The sequence below is a fragment of the Megascapheus bottae genome, chromosome 32 (assembly GCF_031878675.1).
Source record: "Megascapheus bottae isolate mThoBot1 chromosome 32, mThoBot2.hap1, whole genome shotgun sequence".
In the NCBI taxonomy this organism is placed as follows: Eukaryota; Metazoa; Chordata; class Mammalia; order Rodentia; family Geomyidae; genus Megascapheus; species Megascapheus bottae.
In genome coordinates this window covers 3,325,123-3,339,603 of record NC_143540.1, presented here as the reverse complement: position 1 = coordinate 3,339,603, position 14,481 = coordinate 3,325,123, and the positions used below count along the sequence as shown (strand labels likewise).

Here is a 14,481-nt window from a genome sequence, read left to right as displayed (position 1 = left end):
CCAGCCAGAAGTAGACACCTAGACACTCAACACGTGGCTGTGTGAGGCACCTAAGCTGGTAGAAAAGCTATCCCTATCAATTTCCATGACCCAGTAGGGAGGCATGGACAGATAGTATCCCTAAAGGGAACCTAGAAGTGAGGATTCATAGCTCTGGGTGGAGAAACAGAGCAAAACTGACATCACTGTGTAAAGAGCAATATTGTCCTATATGGACCATTTCAATAGGCTGTTATACCTTCATCTTCGTGGCCTGGCAAGGTCCTACCTACTGAGAGGTGAACAAGGCAGTCCAGGGACATAGGGGAAAAGGGATTGGCAATAGCATTTCTTAGCCCTGGGCCCAAGAAGAGATTGTGGGGGACTTTATTCCCAGGCTCCCAACTGCACAAGGTTCAAGTGAAATTGCAAAGCTCTACAAATTAAATCTACTTTTAATTTTGAAAGCAAAAGTGAACAGATGCCCTGCAGCTTCTTTTCCTTGGATAGACAGATCAAGGTTCAATAAACCACCATCCCTTCTCTCTCTCCAGAGACACTGGGTGTCTCCATAGAACCGAATACAAGCCTGCATGTCAAATAGTAAACAGCCTCCAGGGTAACTCTACCAGTCCAAAGGTAGATACAACCAAGGTGCTTAATCAGAAAGGCACAATGGCTTTAAGAGAAGACTTATAAAGATTCCTGATATGCCATGAGTGCTTCACTCCCATTGTATTTCAATAATGGAATCTAAACGCTAAGGGAAATAGATACAGGGAGGAGAGCCAAAAATTCATGGAATTATTGTTTTATAAATGTCATCTTACTGGTATTAGTCTGTCATTTTCTGTTCTTACTCCATTCTATAAAAATTACTTGCTTAGATCAAATGGCACCTAACAGATCATCCTGCAAACAAAATAGGAGTTAAGGGTGCTTTCTATTTTTAAAATTCAACTGGAGAAACTCTGACGTCTCTTAGTGTATCATGTAGTAATTATAATTTTTTAAAAAACACATGATTTAAAAAAAATCATTCAGTTGAAGAGAAAAAAAAACGCTACAAGTTATAAAATGCATATGGAGCCAAATACTGGTGGCTTATGCCTATATCGTAGCTACACAGGAAGTTGAGATCTGAAGGACCGAGTTTCGAAGTGAACTAAAGCAGAAAAGTCTGTGAGACTCATCAACCACCAAAGTCAAAAGTGGAGGTGTGGTTCAGGTGGTGTGAATGCTGGTCTTGAGCAAAAATGCTCAGGATCAGTGCCCAGACCTTGAGTTCAAGCTCCAGTACTGGCACACATATATACACACGGAGACATGTACAACCAACCAAATGCTTATGGGAGCTGAGCCCATTATCAGCTGGTCAGCTATTCTAAATCAGTCCTGCAAGCAATAAGACAACCTACATATAAAACACCAAGTCTCTTCCTCCACATCATGTCCTCCTGTGAATCCTCCCTGGGCCCTGAACTCTCCCACAGCTCCCTCCCTTGTCTCTAGTTCTCAAGGCAACTTTCTGGCCTCTCCATCCAGGCCCTACATGGTGGCCACCCCTCATTTGAAATCCAACCCACCAAGAGAGGGGATACTAGGTTACTCAACAAGGGCATAAATGGGAGAAACTTGCTTCTTGAGCTCACAGCTGACTCAATAAGACTGACCTCCTTCAAATATTGCAAGCAATTGTGTGGCTTTCAGTGCTTCCAATAATATCACAAAAGAAGATGCAGAACGGCTCGTTGTTGTCCTGATTACAGTACAGAGGCACATGGAATTTGAAGCCGGAAAGACTATTATGTCTTTCCTCCAAATTCTGTCTTTGACTTGAAGGCTTGGCTAGCCTAACTTGTGGTCCACACAAATTGCAGCACAAAAACAAACTTGGACATTGAAAGCCTAAATACCTCAGCTGGCTGTGGAATGCATGGGATTTATCTTACTGATAGCTCCCTGTCATAACTGTGCTTTTCAAAGACAGATTCCAAAACCATTTCAAAGTCCTTGGCTGCTATGAATAAGACCTTCATGCCACAAGCATCACACAGTAGCTATTGGTTGGCAGGCAGTGTGCCCAGAGCCAGGGAGACAGAAAGAAAAAGCACAGTCCTGCGTGGATGTTTACCTGTTTGTGCTTGTACAGGGCAGAAAGGCCAAGCATCACCAATGAAGAGCTCCCACAAGTGGAAAGAGAAGCCCAGGTGTGTGGAGGAAAGCCCTCAGCCTGGCCAGATTGAAGGAGGGAGCCCAGATGGAAGTCAAAGGTATTTACCAAGTTTGAGAGGGTGAACAGAAGATAGGCAGTAACCTGGAGAGAGGAAATAGTATTTGCTAGTCCCTTGGAATGTGGGAGGCCATCAGGCATGCTCAGACAATAAGAGAGACTGTGGGGACAAAGTTGGCAAGGGCCCTGGGCTGTATGTTATCAAGGCTGATCATGAAAGTACCAATCATGAGAGGGCTGGTAAGCCCCTGCCACAGGGGAGTGATCCACCATGAGGCTCCCTTGAGCAGCCGTGGCTTCCTTTATTCACTTCTCTGGAGGCATCAACAACTTCAAAGCCTCATTAGCAGGCAGGTCTCCCTCTAATAATGAAGTCTGTCTCCCCTTCCATAATGCCTGCTCTTTGAGGCCACAGCCACTTTTTCAATTGCATTCTAATTTCCAGAAGTGATAAACATATGCTCATGTTTCCATTTACAATTTTTTGATTAGCAGCCTGGCATTGCAACTGTGAATTACCCATTTTCTGTGATAATTATTTTTACTTCTCTGAACCAAGAAGGAAAAGGCAGTATTTTTTAAATTACCAAAGTGCTGAATCACAGAGGGAGGGAAGAGGGAAGAAGTAAGCACTGTTGCAATGAAATACCAAGTTTGAAAAATTAAAAGTAAGCTGTGGGGCTGTATCAGACAGGGCCTTCTGGGGGTGTGTGTTGGTACATGGAATCTGCTTACCTAAAACCTGGCCCAGATTGCAGAGAGCCCAGGAATAGCTCAGCCTGTGGAATTGTGAAAAGTGGCTTACTGTGGATGACCAGGTTTCTGTCATTCTTGGGTACTAGTTCTTATTTCGCCTGTCTTTAGGAAGATGTTAAAAGATGAAGATGTCACTAGCTCAGATGCATGCAAGTAACAACCACAACACACTGGGCACATCATAATTGGAATCCAGCCTTGGTAACTGGCATCTAGATTGCTCCTAAACAAGATGAGGGCAGGGCCATGGCTGGTGGGACTGGCTGAGGATGGGAAGCAATGAACTTGGGTCACTGAAGAAAAAGGTACTTCCCCTCACTTGCAAGTATGCAGATCTACTAACAATTTCCTGTCCTTTTGAATAAGCATAATGGACAGTCGTATGTAAATGGGGATGTGTTCATGGCTGTGTGTGTGTGTCAACCCTGGGGTTTGTACTCAGGGCCTGGGCACTATCACTGAGTTTCTTCTGCTCAAAGCTAGTGCTCTTAACTACCACTTAAGCCACAGCTCCACTTCCTTCACTTCCTTTTTCTGGTGTAGTGTAGTGCAGGTAAGAGTCTCACAGACTTGCCTGCCCGGGCTGGCTGGCTTCAAAATGCAATCCTCAGATCTCAGTCTCCTGAGTAGCTACAATTATAGGCACTGAAGCTGAACTGTGCTCAAGGCTTTGAAGGTGCTGTCAGCTGCTGTTTCCAAAGTATATCTCAGATAAGTGAAAGGATGCTGTTACTGGGATGACTTGCTCATCAAGAAATTATGTCATAGGGCAAACCCTGGGCGAAACTGTGCTCAATGCCATGGTCAGAAATGTGGCCGGCACAGTCCCTGCTCCCAAGGTACTCATTTTAGAAGGAGAGTCAGACATAGAACAATGCCACCTGCAATACAACACAACAGAAATTCCAGATAGAAATCAATAACAGCAGTTATTAATCATAATAGCTGGAAATTGACAAAATATGCACTTTTTATGTCTTTGAAATCCCAAAACTACACTGTTTCACAGGTTAACTTTAATCTGCATAACACCATATACAGAATTAGGATCTTGTTTCTGACAGGGACCTCCAATGCCACAACCCTGTCCTGAGTACCAAAAGAAACATAGACCAACTGCAAGCTCCTGAGGACTGAGTGAAGCAGGCCATTCTCTCCTCACTGCCTCACAGCAACCACAGGAGCCTTAGGAGGAGTCCACCTAAGGCCACCCGAGTCCCAAGTCTGGTATTCACCATGACTTATTTCTATAGGAAAAAACAGATGCAATTAGGATGTTGTCCATCACAACCTCTTCCCCCAAGAGTAAATGGTTCTTATTTCCATGCACCTCATATCATTGAATGGGATGGAGGGGAAAGCAGAGTTCAGGGTACCTCTTCCTGCACAGGCAGGGACTCATTAGGGATCTACAGTGGCTGGGTTTAACTGGGTCCCAGGAGGGAGGGGTGCTGTGAATTAATGTGGCGCGGGGTGAAGAGGTGGTGGAAGAGGGCTACACAGCATCCTGTGTTGTGTTCTGAGGGGATTTACTGGTGGTGTAAAGGGGCTGTGAGTCTGACAAGGAAGAATGTCACAAGTGTCCTGTGTATGTTGTGTGTGTACAGGTGTGCTGTATTATACAGGATGGGTGCAGAAAAGAACTAAAAATGGTAACAGATAATTACATCATGTTTACAGATACATCCCCTTTATGGTCTGTGAAATGTTTCCCTCAAGAAGGAGATATATAGTTTATTTCTATAATATACCTGTTTACAGGAAGAAACTCCTTGATGTAAAGAAAAAAATATCTTCATGAAACAAATATACAGTGAGGTAAAGATAAAGGAAAATCAGGAGACAAGAGACAGAAGTCCCAGTGTGGGGTACATTCTTGGCTGTCAATTCCAGGCCCACATTAAAACCACCTAGGGAGTCTTAAGACAGCCCCGCCTATATCCCACATCCGGAGTCTTCCATGCCATCAGAGGGATGTCAAGGTGCATCAAGACATCAATAGTTTTTAAAAGCTCCTCAGGGAGCCCTAATGTGCAACCTCAGATGAAAAACACGTTTTAGAAAGGAGCAGCTCAGCTTTCAAAGACCAGCAGAATCAGCTTCATCCAGAAACTCTTAAAAAACACAGATTCTCAGGTCCTACACCAGACATATGGAATCAGAAATTAGGATGGCAGTCCAGCCATCTGTGGCTTAGCAAACCTTCCAGGTGGTTCTGGCTGTTTGGAGTTTAGAGACACTGCATTGGGGATCTGGTGGGACAGGGCCCACCTAGTTGCCAGGACTGACATCTCCATCACCACGGTGCCATCCAGTTAAGGTCAAGTATCACTTGCTGACCCAGCCCCAGAAAAACTCACTTCTTTCCTGGGGTGGAGGCAATGGCTGGTAAGCCGCTGCTGCCCAGTTCAAGAGGGGATGCATGACATCCTAGGGCCCACTGTGTTTGAACCCCAAACAATTCATAAACCAGTGAATCAGACCCCAGAAAATCAAGAAGTGACTATAATTTGATACTCATCATGATTTTTTTGAGCATCAGTGGCTTCTTTCCACTACACTAGCCTTGTTAATTGGGAATGGACTATGAAGTGAAAACAAATGTTTCCTCTACAAACAGCTATACCCAGATTCATCTTCAAGTTCCTCACAGGCCACAAACCTTGATGCCTCTGTGGACATACTGATCAGATACAATTCAGTTTGTCCAGAATTTGTGAAATTACCACTATGGAGTCACTGGGTATGTGTTAATATGGAAAAGGCTTAAGGGAAAGGATGGAGTTCTATTTGAAGATAAGACTACTCTGAACTGTACTCTGAGAACTGAATCAAGACTTGCAAAGTAATGGCCCCTTGGTTAGCAATGATGTCTCTACTAAAAAATTCTCCACACAAGTCTTCAGATTTAGTAATTCCATGACAGCATTATTGGAGGAGATAAGGAAAGAATAACATTTAGAGGGCTGCTCTGCCTGGTGATGTTGATAAGAAAAAATACAAAGTAAAAGGAATCTGATTATTTGTTATATGTCTAAGACTAAAAAATGAACTTCCGTGTAAAACCACAGGATTTGCCAGAAAAAAATTTAAATAAGAAAATTGTACATTGGGGAGTGGGAAATCTGAAATAACAAATATAATTCCTATGAAGTAGCACATAACAGTGCAAAGATGTTTGACAAGATACAATAGTTCTTTGTTAAGGAAAAGCAAGCCCACCTGTCTCTGCAAGGAGTGTCTACAATCTCTAACATAGAAGATTCATCAAACTGTTTGTTTCCTTGAGTCAGCATGGGCTGTGAACAGGCTCAAAAAAAATCAACGCCTGGCATCTGACTTCCTCCCCAGAAGGCATCTGTCCTAGGAACTACGGGGTCAAAACTTACAGACCCTTAACTGCCTTTCCACCCTATCTTTTGCCATGCTTTCCTCCCAATGTTCAACTTAGGGGGAAGTAAGATTAAGCGTTTGCCGAACAATAAACAGAAAAACAGACAGTAAATACTCAAGGATATGAAGATTGGTTTGTTGAGAATTCTCGTGCCAAGACAGAAAAAAAAAAAAAGTTCCACTTTTTCAAAATACATTTTGTGAGTGTGTGTGTGTGGGGGGGGGGGAGTCTTGAACTCAGCATGAGCACTATCCCTGAGCTCTCCAGCTCAAGGCTACCACCCTACCCTTGAGCCAAACCCCATTTCCCATTTTCTAGAGATTAATTAGAGATAAGAATCTCAGGTCCTTTTATACCCGAGCTGGCTTTGAACCTTGATCCTCAGATCTCAGCCTTCTGATTAGCTAGGAGATTACAGGCGTGAGCCACTGTGCCAGCCAAAGCACATTTTTTAAAAAAATTATTCTTAAAAGCAATTTCTATTACATAAATTTTCAAACATAAGCAAAGACTGAGAGATTAGCATAATGAATCCTTTCTGAACTCCCTCTCTCTACTCACTCTCCAGTTCAAGGTTCTCCACAGGCTGAGAATCATGTTGTTCGTTCAGCTACATCTACTATAGATTTCTCTATTCTGAGTCCTGTATCCATTTGTTCTGAAAACTGCTAGGCTAAAAACCTATGCCTAATGGTGGCCAGAAAACTGTAACTTCCTAGTAAGACTGAAATCTATTTTAAGATTTTAGAAAACATATAGAATAATAAAGCAATATAAAAAGCTGGGCGCTGGTGGCTCACGCCTGTAAGCCTAACTACTCAGGAGGCTAAGATCTGAGGATTGCGGTTCAAAGCTAGCTGAGGTAGGAAAGTTTGTGAGACTCTAATCTCCAAACTTTGAGCAAAAGTTGCTTAGGGACAGCACCTAGGCCCACAGTTCAAGGCCCAGGACCAGCAAAAACTAAATAGATAAAACAATATAGAAAGCCTGAAGAAGCAAATAGTTCTAATGTTCACAGACAGATGGCCCCTTGAAGACTGCCTTCCTGAATCCATCGAGTGTAATGGCATTCTGCTTTCTAGGCTGCTAATCTTCATATTTATAGTATATTATTCCATCAATCTGGTGTCCTGTAATTTTACCACCCATCTGTACCACGTGTTCTGGTCATGGCTACATTTTTATCATTATATATAATGAAAGAGCAAATAGCTTCCTACAGCATCTCTTTGTACTTTTCACATTATTTTCTTAAAGCAAAATCCCTAGTGGCATTGCAACAACACCTGAGGCAGGCAGGAAGTGCCTCTACTTTTATCATCTCTGGTCCTTTGATTTCTTATAAAACACAAAGTGGGTAATAGACATTGACATCCTCTTTCTCCTTTCTCCTCTCTCTCTCTCTCTCTCTCTCTCTCTCTCTCTCTCTCTCTCTCACACACACACACACACACACACACACACACACACACACACACACGTAAGGTAAGAATGGCCTAGAGCAACACAGAAAGTGACCAAATGGGGAATGAAAAGCAAGGTCAGCTTGGATACTAGGGACAGGGTTTGAGCAGTAAACATCTACTTTTGATCTAACCAGTCGTGAGTTAGATCTCTAACCCTAGGAGACTCAATGTGAGGCTGGATAATGTAGTGTATACCTGTGGTTCCAGTGCCCATGGTAAGACTAAAGTAGGCAGATTGTGGGCCAGCTGCTCACATAGGTGGAAGTGAAATCATATCCTGAAATTAATCAGTAAAACACAGGGCTGGACGCATGGCTCATGATAGAGTGCCAGTCAAACTCAGTGCAAAGTCCTGGGTTCAAACCCCAGTACCACAAAAGAGTAAAAAGAAAACAGAAGTCAATAAGCATTAGAAGTTAGACTTCTATACATGCTATCCTCATGATTACTGGATCACAGAGAAAACTTGAAGCCTTTTGACACCTTCTCTGGCCTGGTAAGATTCCCTTACAACAGTGATACTCACTCTCTCCCTTTTGCTTGCCATTCACTGAGTCAAAATCCAGCTTGGTCCTGCATCCCTTGTTTTCAACCAGTACTGAGGGCTATGACTGGGGTTCTATTAGGATGTGTTCTATTTATCAAACTGGTCCCACAGAATACCACAACTGGGAAAGGGGCAGAAACAAAGGTAGGAAGCCCCACAGGCCTGAGTCTGATAAGCTAATTTTCTTCTGTGTGGCTGTTCCAACCTCTGGCCTGGGTTCTATCCTGCTGTCACACTTCATTTTTCTAAGAGGAAGGGAGGGAGGGGGCTGACAGAGGTGGAAGTCAGGAAGATTGGCTTTAATTTAAAACCATCTTAGGAGCTCTAAAAAAGTTCCAGGTTGAGTGATGGACACATTTACACCCTCTTTCATAAATACCCACCACTTAACATGCACTTTCAGGAGGTATAAATCCTGTCTCTGTGTGCAGCCTTCATGGAAGGCAGATTTCTAGAGCCACTCAATGGCCACAAACCACATGATTACAAGCCTATTAAAGCTGCCCTGGGAATATAGCTCTTCCCAACCTGCTTAGTGGCAATCAAACCCACCTCAGAAGCAAGAACTGGGGGCAGGGGACTTGTATATTACCGACTTCCTTTCTTTGATCTGGGGAAGAAGGCAACTTATCCCTTGTAGTAGGTCTACATGGAAGATGGATGGGGATGGGACATTCATTTTGTTCATAGCCTTGGCCAAATAAAATAAAGTTAATATTATTCAGATATGGAGCGTGTCCCAAGGCTGCTCAGATCGGGACTTACATAAAGCGGGACTCTCAGTGTTGTCTCTCTGCTGTCAGTAAATCCAGTAGGCATGAGGTATGTCTGGTCACAAGACCATGCTGAGCTGATGGGATTCTGCACATGAAGGGGCATTGCCAGCAGAGGGAGCACTTGTGTATGTGTGTGGTAGGGGTGCTAGAGAGGAAGCAGGAAGAAGGCTTTCCTTCAACATCTGTGCTGGGGATTGCATCTGAGGAGCAGCTCAAGTCAGTAAGAGGAATATGGAGATACAGATCAGATGAAGACTGCTCTAATGTCACCCTCAGGTACTTTCCCTCAAACCCATCACCTTAGGAACTACAGATCTCCTCCAAGCCGATCACACTACCAACAGGCTCACAATACCAACAGACCACTTTGCCATTGTGGTTCCAAATTCCTAAGCTTGGAACACGGGTTACACAGATGATGAGGGAACGGCAGTTTGTTAAACACTATCATACACAGCTACTTCACTAAAACCATAGGGCAGGGTCACAAGCCTATCATGGAAAATGGGATCTGTCCATCTTTCCTAGGGAACTATGATAAATGAGCTTAGACAGACACTGGTCAAGACAAGCCACTTTATTTAAGAGCTTCAGTAGCGCAAAGTGGCTTAACAGAGATGCGAGGAAGATTTATCTAGATGATAAAATACCTGAACTTGAAAGGCATATAAATTATCATTTCGTAGAGTTTTTTTTCTTTTAAGATTACACATAATCAAGTGCTTTCAGTAATGAATGAAATGCATATGAACTTGTCTGCACTTCAAGCCAGCTGTCTAGTCAGTGTATGCCAAGTGCCTTTGCTACTAGATAGGCCCAAGTAAGTTCAGAATCCATGCCACACACAACCATGCCTGTGGCTGTGAATTTCCCTGTCATACAATCAATGTAATAAAAATAACACTAGATATTAATGTACATATTTACTTTTTTTGGTACTAAAGTGTAAATTCAAGGCCTTACACTTGTTAGACAGGTGCTCTGCCACTAGAGCCACGCCCCCACGTCTAACACTTCTTGAATGCTCCTAATAAGACTCTCTGATTAGTTACAGTGATTCCTACTTTGTGTTACACTGAGATCAGCCAGGCACTATATCTGTTACAGACCTATGGGGTTCACTACTCAACTACAGAATACTTGAAAACACATGGCCCAAAGGAAGTACTTACAAATGCTAGTTATCTTTTGGTCTTCAGGTATCTTAAATATTTTTTATATTGTTATTGGTAGTACTAACTTCTGAACTTGAGGCCTCACACTTGTTAACAAGTGCTCTATTGCTTGAGTCACGTCCCTACCCCCATACTTCTTTTTTAAAATTAAAACTAAGTTTTTACAGCCTATTTCAAAGGTAATATTCCACATTCAAGTACACAAGAAAAAAATCTCTATATACATTCACTAGCACAGACATTTAAGAACATAATTAAAATTAAGCTGAATCTTTGTATGTCATAGATATATAACAAGCTATATATCAATATGTGTGTATAGACTATATATCCTACCATAGACCTTTATGTCTATATAGATACATTTATATCTCCAAATTCATGCCAATGACCTGGAATACTTGAGTCATTGAGTCATCACTCATATTGTTTAGATCTAATACTCACATATCAAGGAGACCATGCACTTTTTGTTCACTCAACATGATTTGCTCTAGTTCCATCCACTTCCCAGCGAATGCCATTATTTTATCTTGTCTGGTGGCTATATAGAACTGCATTGTATATAGGTACCCCATTTTTTGTATCCATTTATCTGTACTGGGGCATCTGGGTTGTTTCCATCCCTTGGTGATTGTGAAGAGTGCAGGGATGAACATGACTGTGCAGGTGTCTTTATTATCTCCTTACCTGCCATACTTCTTTAAAAAAATACATATTCAACACCTAGTTTCTTTCACTCATACATGCATAAATGGTTACTCTATCACATGCAGGAGTTACAAAATTGGACACATACAGCTCCCAGGCCACAGACAGAACCAAACCAGTCTCAGACGATTACCATGTACATATTAATAGCAGCCAGTCAGCCAAAATGGACAATTCTCCTCCGCCTCCACCCACAATGTGTGCTGAGTTTTCCCTGGCCTGGATATTCACATTCTGAATACCAGTGCCATACAGTGTAGCTGTGGAGGCCTTTTATCTCCTACAGACCTCTCATCTGGAAACTGGTACTCTCTGGCAAAACTTTTGCCAGAGATAACCCAACTCCCCCACTAATCACCCAGCACAGTCTTTCATAACTTTCTCTCCCCCCCCTCTCCTTCTACTGCCTTTCACCACTCTTTGTCCAGAACAAAGAGTACAAATTGGAAAAAGCACTAGCAGTAACTTCCTGCATGTCAGGCACAGCTCAATGCATTTCAGGAGCTCATAAAATCTCCCTAATAACCCTCCACAGGAGGGAGGAACTATTATTATTCCTAGTTTAGTTCTTTGGGGGAGAGGGAAGGAATGAGGGTGAATATTGCTCCAGGGTCAACTATATATAGCAAGCACCTGTCAGACTTGGAGATAACTGAATTACCCAGGATGGTTGTAGATGTAGGAAGTGCCAAGCCTGTGACCACTTGTCCTGGAGCCTCCCTCCTTACTTCAGCTAGCACACTGCTGTGGGCTGAGGAGAGACAGTGAAGCAGCACCCTTCTGTTTTATCTGTTCTGTTTTGGGGGGGGACTCCCTACAAATGTTGCTAGGCTCCTCCTCTCTCAGTTCTGCTCTTACCACGACTGCCCAGCTGGGCCAACTTTCCTGGCTAAGTCCATATCAACAGAACCAAAGAAGACACTGAAATCATTCAAGCAACAAAAAGCACCAAGCAGGCTGGGAATGTGGCCTAGCTACTAGTACAGTGTTTGCCTTGCATGCATGAAGCCCTGGGTTCAAGTCCTCAGTACCACATACACAGAAAAAGCAAGAAGTGCTGCTCTGGCTCAAGTGGTAGAGTGCTAGCCTTGAGAAAGCCCTAGGACAGTGCCCAGGCCCTGAGTTCAAGCCCCAAGACTGACAAAACGCCAACAACCACCACCACCACCAAGCAGATGACAGGTGTTTACTGAAGCCCAAAACTTTCTTTCAAATCCATGAAGGCTCCAAGGCCCCAGGGGTCCTCACCAAAATATCAGCAGAGGGGCTACATATTATATATACACATATATTGTATATATACATTTGTACAGATATGATTATGTACATGGTGCATATACACATATACTATATATGTGTATATAACATATATACATGTACATATATATATATTTACACATACAGCATATAGAGTGTATCAGCTGCATAAACCAGTCCTTGACTCAGAGAACAGACCACTTGGGGTTCTACTCAGAGGCCCTCACTTCATAGAGGGCAAAAGGGACTCTGTAGAGGGTAAGCAGTTTCTCAAGAGGCAGGCGCACTGATTTCAGTCCCCAGGACATCCAGCCTCCTCTGAGGTGGCCCTCACCTTCACTGTCCCTGGCCATCCCCGCCCTGGCAGAGTGCACTTAACCTTCCCACACACTTCCACCTCCCTGGGCAGGGACAGGACCCAGTTTACAGAGAGGGAAAGTCGAGGCTGGCTCTCCACCGTAGCCCACCCCCACCCCCCCTCCCAACTCTCCTTCCTCAAACAAGCCACATCCCCCCCCCATCCTAGAATTCTCAGGTCCGCAGGCGCAGCCCCCTGCCGTTTGGGGACCTGCCCAGCCCCTCACCCCCGCACCCCCACACAGTCAAGCTCTTCTCCTTCCGCCCCTCTCACACCGAGTCTCCGGGCTTGGGTACTTGTGGGTGTTAGGTCTCCCCACCAGGCCGACCTGCAGAGGGGAGGGACCCCACGCTGAGTGCCTGAACCCCGGTCCTGGCGCCCGGGGAGGTACAGAGTGGGTACTTATTTTTACCTACGGGGCCGAAGGTGAGGAACCGAACCCTCCAGGCCTGCAGGCCCGGGAGTGCGGGAACACACACACACACACACCCGCCCGGCCTCGGCCGCCACCTGTCGCTCAGGTGCGCGCGCTCTCAGGTGAGCTCGGCCGGTAAAGAGTCACGTGGGCCCGCGGCCGGGAGTCACGTGGCCCGCGGCCGCCCTTACCTGCAGCGCTGTGGCACTCGGCACGAACGATTCACAAATTCTGAGAGGACGAGAGGGACTCGGGGGGAATTATCCGTCGGGAAGTAGGGCTGTGAGGACCCGGCCCCGAACAACGTCCCGGGTCAGCCGCGGGGCGACCCCGCCACTGCGCGCTCTTGGGGGCGGGGTCTAGGGCGGATTTGACCTTGCGCTCCCCGGCCGGTGGGCGGAGTCAGAGTGAGAACACGTTGGGCGCCTCGCCCCACCCCTCGTTGGGGGGCGGACCCTAAGGGGGCAAACCACGCCCCCGATCTAAGCCACGCCCTCGGATGCCCCGCCCACCCCTCCTTAAAGTACTCATTGAATCCTCCCTCACCTTCAAGTCCTTTGGCTTGTGGTACAGTTTGCTTTTCGTTTTCCTCTGTTTTACATTGCATGTGATTATCTTTATTTTTTACTTTCTTTTTAATTTAATTTATTTTTTAGAATTATTATTCAAGGCCCAATCCTGGGCCTTGAACTCAGAGCCTGAGAACTGTCCTTGGGCTTTCTCAAGGCTAGAGCTCTACTACTTGAACCACAGCAGCATGTCTGGCTTTTTCTATGTGTATGTGGTACCGAGGAATTGAACCCCAGTCTTCCTGCATGCTAGGCAAGCACTCTACCACTAGGCCAAACTCCCAGCCCCCTACCTTCTTTTTTAGAAGATTGAATTAACAGTATATCAAGGTAATGCTTGAGCAGGTTTTTTTTGCTTGTTTTCCTCCTCCTTCTCCTCCTGTATGTAGGCAAGGACTCTACCACTATCACCTTTCTTTCCTTTCTTTCTTTTTTCTTTTTTTTGAGCATTTTAATTTTTATTCAATATGTTCTTTCTGGTCTCAGTTCACTATTTATGCTGGTACTGGGATTTACAGTGAGGGCCTCTACCTCTTGTTCAATTTTTTTGTTCATGGCACTCTACCAGTGTACCTCCAGTCAGATATTTTCCTGATTAACTGAAGTCAAACGTGTGGACTTTTCCTGCCTGGATTGGCTTCAAATGGCAGTCCTCAGATCTCAGTCTCCTGAGAAACTATTATATAAGTGTGAACCACTGGTATTTGGCTTCTGTAATTTATTAGGATCTAATACAGCAGAGAGATAATAGATATCCTCTTGTGAAGGGTATTTCCATCACCCTTCCAATTTATCCTGTCAGTATAGAAACAATAGTGGCTGGGATATAGCTCAGTGATAGAGCA

The 14,481-nt window shown here is 44.4% G+C and overlaps 1 protein-coding gene across 2 annotated transcripts in view; it reads right to left on the bottom strand.

The window, feature by feature from the left end:
* Nmnat3 (nicotinamide nucleotide adenylyltransferase 3) overlaps window positions 1-13,418 on the bottom strand; it is a 47,040-nt gene extending 33,622 nt beyond the window's left edge. Inside the window, exon 1 of one of the 2 annotated variants that reach the window (XM_090323248.1) lies at window positions 13,259-13,418. The gene's annotated coding sequence lies outside the window, so the exon portion shown is untranslated. Of the gene's footprint in view, window positions 1-13,064; window positions 13,131-13,258 lie in introns of those variants that run through there. The other variant, XM_090323249.1, reaches the window with a different exon arrangement.
* Between the last annotated feature and the right edge of the window lie 1,063 nt (window positions 13,419-14,481).